We start from the raw sequence: 7395 nt of genomic DNA on the forward strand, positions 1-7395 counted from the left end.
TATATATATATATATATATATATATATTGAATCCTGATTTGTCCATGAATCATACTCAATGAATAGAGTTTAAGATAAGAGATGAGAGAGACGAAAATGAATGACAGTACTGAACTTTGATTTGAATTGTTGATTAATTCTTTTTGAGAAAGTGATTCCCCTATTTATAGAAGAGGGGGGGGGGGACAATATATGAAGTTACATATTTGCCCTTGCTTTAATTAGGGAATTACAATATATTTAATATACTTTATAGAAGCCTTCGATTTGGTCACCCTATGACTTGGTCGGCTGGAGTTAGCCAGTCATATTTCAACAGAACCAGCTCGTTCGCCTTTGTTGATCTAGGTTGTCAGTCGGCCCTTGATGGTTTTTCGGGTCGGCAAGATTCAATTTGGTTGTGCTAACCTAGTTGCTGATTGTGGATCTCTGGGTCAAGAACTCCTATCGATCGAGTAAAGCTAGGCTATCAAGTAGAGGGTGATTCATCGTAATCCAATTGGTGGCTTACTCATATATGAGGTGATCCTCGGGGTGCTTCGAATGGTTATGTGATGGTTAGCTCTTGGCCCTAGATGAGAAAACTCAGGGGCATCTGTGGGATAGCTAGTTATGTTAAATGCTTCCCTGTGTTTGATTATAACAAGAAGCAAATTGATGCCCTCACTTAAATTGATAAACTTTAACCTTCGATTAGACAGCCTTTGCTCGATCGACCTTCAACCTTGGCTTGTGGGGATTCTGTTGGTGAACGCTTAGCCTTCTAGTGTTGAACTTTAGCCTTTAGCTGAGAGAACTTTATTCTTCTTCAAGTGGACCCTTAATCTTCTGTCTGTGCCCAAGAATACTCTCGATTAAACAGATCCAGCTTACACTTGTATACCGACTAGTAGATGGTGTCACAAATGATGATTATCTCACATGAGTGTTTTGATGCATTCAATATATATATATATATATATATATATTGAATTTTGATTTGTCCATGAATCACACTCAATGAATAGAGTTTTAAGACATGAGGGAGAGGGAGTGGTAGAGAGGGAAATACACAATAATGAATGGTAATTTGAGAGAAGTGTGTAACCCTTTATTCATAGAATAATCCTCTATTTATAGGGTATAATATATGAAGTTACATATTTTCCCTTGCTTTAATTGGGGAGTTGCAATATATTTAAGATACTTTACAGAGGCCTTCGATTCAGTCACCCTATGACTTGGTCGGCTGGAGTTAGCCAGTCATATTTCAACAGAACCAGCTCGTTCGCCTTTGTTGATCTAGGTTGCTAGTCGGCCCTTAATGGTTTTCGGGTCGGCGAGAATCGATTTGGTAGGCTGTGCTAACCTAGTTGTTGATTGTGGATCTCTGGGTAAAGAACTCCTATCGACCAAGTAAAACTAGGCTATCATGTAGAGGGTGATTCATCGTAATCCAATTGGTGACTTACTCATATATGAGGTGATCCTCGGGGTGCTTCGAATGGTTATGTGTTGGTTAGCTCTTGACCTAGATGAGAAAACTCAGGGGCATCTATAGGATAGCTAGTTATGTTGAATGCTTCCTTGAGTTTGATTATAACAAGAAGCGAATTGATGCCCTCACTTAAATTGATAAACTTTAACCTTCGATTAGACGACCTTTGCTTGATCGACCTTCAACCTTGGCTTATGAGGATTATGTTGGTGAGTGCTTAGCCTTCTGGTGTTGAACCTTAGTCTTTCGTTGAGAGAACTTTATTCTTCTGTCAGTGGACCATTAATCTTCTGTCTGTGACCAAGAATACTCTTGATTAAACAGATCATGCTTACACTTGTATACCGACTAGTAGATGGTGTCGCAAATGATGATTATCTCACATGAGCGTTCTGATGCATTCAAAGCTAGTGTCAATCCATATGAGCGAAGAGTAAGTCTCTCACAATCCCATACAGATGACGGTTTATTGGCAACCAGAGCTTATGACTAAACGGGTCATCCTATAGGGTCCACACAATTCTTTCAAGGCCAAATCAGACCATGAGGGTGGAGGGTAAATCATCATATCCAAAATAGGCGGTGATCTTTCCATAATCGGGGGCTACAAAGACAACATCAATGAAGCATTAAAGGGAGTGACAGGGCCCAAAGGGGGTGAACAAAGGAATAGTACAATAGTCCTAATCGGGTGGAGATAGCTAGGTCAGGATATCATGGATCTGTCATCCCAAACTATTGGGACTCAAGTCTACCTGGTCATGAATATAGTCGACCCAACAAGATCGGAGACCCCCTTGTTAGAAATCCGTGAATTACGTCATCCAAAAGAACCTCAGACAAATGAAGGAAAATATAATCCTATGAACCTACTTAGGTAAAAAGAGTAAACGTGGGACCTGCCAAAAAAACAAGGATGTTGTTGGAATGGAAATAAACAAGATGTATGGCTAATAAAGCAAGAACTCTCTCATGGAGGAGTTACTCTCTATCTGGGTCAGGGAAGCCTTTAACTTTCTAAGTGTGCTAGACAACCACCTAAGTATAAAATTTATTTTGGGTTAGTCGGGTTGGAGAAGTACAGAAACTTCTTCTTGGGACATGCAAATGATACAATTATCTAATGAGGCCTAATGTACATGCCCTATTAATTATGACTGAGTTGCATGCAAACCATTTTAAATCAGGCAAGAATACCATGCAGAAAGCAAAGTGCAAAATTTTGAAAAATCATGAATATTTTAAGCATAATTTTTCATTAGTCTCAAAATTTTGTTATTAAACTTTTGTTGAAAGTTTATAAAATCATAGATCATAAAGTGCCTAAGTGATCCACATGATTCTCATACAAAATCACGAGGTAAAAAGGGCAAAACCAATTTCAAGCACACAAGCATGCAAGGAAAATAGTAAAGCAAGCCAGATATAAAATAATAAAAGGTTGGATGTCACTAGGTTGGTAACATATCTTAAAAACAGAAAAAGATGGTCATGCCCTGCATAAGTACACACCTGCTCCTAATTCTATAAATCAATGAGATTTAAAAGTAAAGTACAAGACACGAGCAAGCTGCTCACGGTCCCCATCACGTGGTTCCACTCGTCTAGCTTCTCGAAACCCATGTCTGTAACTTATTTCAAATACAGACTCTACTAATGAATATAAAAAATACATAATAAAAGTAAAAAAAAAGACCCAACCTGCATGAAAACTTGGTCAATATATAAAGCCACCTACATGTAACACATATAAGCCATGTCTGGATGGAGGAGCTTAGTGGCATATACAGAAAAGATTTAGTCATAGTCATTAATTGCTCCTCCTTGCTACACGTGTTTCTGTGTTTAGGCATATCTCTCTATAAGAAAACCAACCTAATATACTACTACACACATCTCAAAATTGGCTGACATGCAAGCACACCAAATGCACAAAAGGTGATGCCTGACTAGAGCAACCAAACTAGCAGAGAGCTATAGTCAGGACACTGAAAATGATTATCTAGCATCCTAGTCCTTATCCCAGCACACCCTGTAACATAGTGTCTTAGCACAACATCTAAGTCAGTGCAAAGTTATATCAGAAGGCGGACGTATGTTTTGACGGGTTCGCCATCTCCAGCTCTGTCTTAAGGATCTAAGGATTCTAAGAGGAACGACTAGATGCAAGTTTTTTGTAAAAAGAAAAATTAGGTTTTAAAAAGTTGACCTCACGTTTTATCTAAATTAGGGATGCAAATAGTTTCAAATATATATGATGCATATAAGTAAAAAATATAAATTTTATGCTTTTAAAATAGTTCCTAAGAAATAGAAAGCTTAAGTGACATCTATTAGACCCATTGGAACCTTAACACAACATATATGTGTTGGTTCATAGTGTGATAACTAGTATTACCCACTAAGACATCTTCACGGGCAATACTAGCTGTCGCATTGTGACTAGCATAGATCACTCAGCTAATGAGCCAGCTTTGACATCAAAACGTTTGAAAAATAAACATGCAAATGCAACATGATCCAGTGTAATGTGACAGTGTAGGGTGTTGTCATGAGATATCAAATATTCCTCACCAGTATACGATGGCACATACTAATGACAAATGCGTCGATGATGTGATAATGTGCATGCAAAACAAATAATAAATATGAGATGTGTGTGTGGAGAAGACAGTGACTCAGGGTGATGTGTCGAGCAGACAGTGACTTAGGGGTGAGTGCTGAGGAGGCAGTGACTCGGAAGTGAGTGTGCCGAGGAGCAGTGACTTAGAAGGGTGAGTGTGTGAGGAGTAGTGACTCGAGGATGAGTGCCATCCTCGTTAGGGGAGGACTACATAATGGGCAGGCTAGGTGTGCAAGCCATCCCCGAAGAAGACACATGAGTGTTCAAGGACAGTGACTCAAACACATGACAAGCAAACACAGAATATGTTATGCAAAAGAACATGCAAAGGCGCACGAGTACAAATGCAAACACGAAAGATGTGATGTATGGTGAGATATGAGAAAGTCAAGGAAAGAGCCCCAAGTGTTGTGCCCAAGTAGGGCATAGATCCACCACAAGCATATGGGGGCATATGATCACATGTGGAGCAAGGGGTGTATGAGTGAATATGTTCATGCAAGAAATATAAAACAAAGATGCAATCATACAACATTCAAGTGAAGTCGATCGATACGATTGGACCTAGGGTAACCGATTTGTTAATCCGATGGAAGTGGCTGATCGAACTGACGTAGGCGGTCAATCGATGAGGAATGGTCAACCGAGCTAGAGTGGTCCATGGAGCTGAACAGGCTAGTGACGGCCGATCTATGGAACTGACAGAAGCGATCGATCAAACTGACGTAGTCAGTCAATCGGTTTGGTGGTGACCGATCCGTTGATTCGATAGAAGTGGTCGATCAAATCAATGTGGAATGTCGTGAAAAAGTGTAAGTCAGACCAATCAGACTGGTCATGGTTGATCGATTGAGCCGACGAAGAAGGGTTGACGAATATGATATTTTGATGTGATTTTAAAATCCATGCAATGCACTTAATGCAAATATGAACACATGCTAAAAAATGGAGATTTAATCGTGTTCAATAACGAAGTCATCGCAACGATCTCACGGGTAAACCTTAGGGGTAAACGACAGAACAAAGCGGGTGTCACACAAAACGACAGACGACCACTTTCATTTGCCCAACATGAAGGAATTATGTGGGTAAAACCTTCACAGTGTAGAGGAGAACAAAGACTTGAGACTTTCCATACTCTACTTCCAAACTGTGGATTTTATTCCTTCCATCATGAGGACAACATCGCCGGCACAAATGTGGGATTACGATGATCCCAACATTCAAATTTTATGGTATAAAAGAAAATTAGTTTGGTTTTGCTCATTCAATTCACAAGGGGATCACAAAAGCTTATAATCCTAGGAGGTTTCCTCTAAGCACAAACAAACCTAACCTAAATCATCTAACATCTAGTCCTAGGGGCTCTAAAGAAAGAAACCACAAGGATTTACGATATTTCTCATCGCCGCAAAAGTTGAGGACGCGTTCACTTTGCTTTTTCGAGCTCCGGTGAAGTTGAGGCGAAGCTCCGACAAGGTTTGCTTCTCTCTTTATCCAAATAACAAAGAGGTTCTCCTTTAGACAGAGAGTCTGATGAACTTTCGAGCTCTGGTGAAGTTTCGACAAAGCTCTGCTGACCCTTCCCCAAAATATGAAGAAGCTCTCCTTCGGCATAGGAGAGACGATGCCTTCATTTCTTTGTTGGTCAAGCTATTCCTCAAGAAAATTTCCTCACACACTTAGATGAAATAGTGGAGGAAGAGAAAGAAGATGAAGGAAGAAGAGGGGTTTCCTTGGTGGAAATGAAGAAGGAGAGGAAGAATATGAAGAAGAGTGTTTTAGAAAAGAAGTCCTCACTGTCACCTTTCTCCAACACTCTACCTTCAAAGCCTTCAAGAGAAAACCATAGCTCTAAGGAAGAAAAGGCTATAGAGCTCTCTAGGAAGAATGTGAGTTCAACTCTTGGAGGAGAGAAAAAAAAAGCTGAAGCGCTTTATTTTGGAAGCTCCCTGAGGGAGATCAACTAAATAACCCAAAATTTCCTCCTTTATTTGCCTAAAGTGGCATGCCAACTTTCAAAAGAAGCTTTCAGAAGGGGTTTAATCCCCACTTTATCTCCCCTTAAAAAAATCTCTACATAACTCCATGAAATCCCTCTTTTTGGCTGCCTAAGGCAGGGTGCAGGGGTCAAAATCATGAAAATTATGGGAGTGAAAATTGGTCTAGTGCCCAAGTGTCGTGCACTTGTCGCCTATGTGCTAGGGCACTGTGTCTGGAGCCGGTTTTTTGGGGCTCAGTTTCAAGCTGTTTTTGGCGCTTAGGCTCCCTAGACTGACGTTGGGTTTTTGCTGACTCAGTTTTAGGACCATTTTTTGGTTGTTTTTGAGGCATAAACACTTAAAACTGGCATCTAGGCACTGAGCTTGGCGCCAGGACCTGGTGCCGGGGCTTTTGTCTTCTCTGCTCTAAGCCCCGTGAAGGCTATTCCGAGCGCTCCATGGTGCCATGTTTAGGTCTTCTCTATTCTAAGTTTTGTGGGGCTGTTCTGAGTGACTAGGCGCTTAGGGCTGGTGCTTGGGGATGACGCTTAGGCGTCAGTCTAGCCCCGAAAGCCCTATTTCACTGAAAGTGTCTGATGAAGGGGTTTTTTGATCTGTAAGCTACAAAAAACTAAATATGGCTAAAATATAGTATAATAACTCCAAAAATAAACATCTTTATGGATCTCGATCGATGGATTTTGGTGCTAACAAGCGCCTAAAAATATGGTGTGGGTACAACATTCTGAACCATAATCTCTCCGGTACGTCCACGAGAAACTTCGATGGCTTCTTTTGTCCACGGGAGACTCCGTATGGATATGACATTGTCTCTAAACACTAGAATGGACCCCGAACATATCCTATGTTCTGAATGAGCCTGTCAAATGGTGGATTCTTCTGGGCAAAGTCAAATCATTGCAGACCATGGTTTCGTGCCCCGAACATGTATCATGAAGTCTTAGATGGGTGTCTTGAGCTACTGGATGTTATAAGTGAGTAGTGAATCATCCCAAGCCAATCAAGTGGACATCTTGCACGTGTGAACATTAAAAATTGTTGCCAATAGCCACATCACCTATGAATGAAAATATGTATTTCACTTTTTAAAAAGTTAAACTGATGATATTTTAGATGAGATATGAAAGATTTGGGAGGTATAAATGTAAAAGAAAAAAAAAACTTAATTTAGGTGTTAGATATTTTAATTTATGGGAATTGAATGCATGTAAACACCCCGTTATTTTATTAACATTTTAATATTTTTAAATAAGATCCCATAAAAGCCATTTAAGGGGCCATGTGTTTCACCA

Source organism: Phalaenopsis equestris, unplaced genomic scaffold (genome assembly GCF_001263595.1).
Source record: "Phalaenopsis equestris unplaced genomic scaffold, ASM126359v1 Scaffold000064, whole genome shotgun sequence".
In the NCBI taxonomy this organism is placed as follows: domain Eukaryota; kingdom Viridiplantae; phylum Streptophyta; class Magnoliopsida; order Asparagales; family Orchidaceae; genus Phalaenopsis; species Phalaenopsis equestris.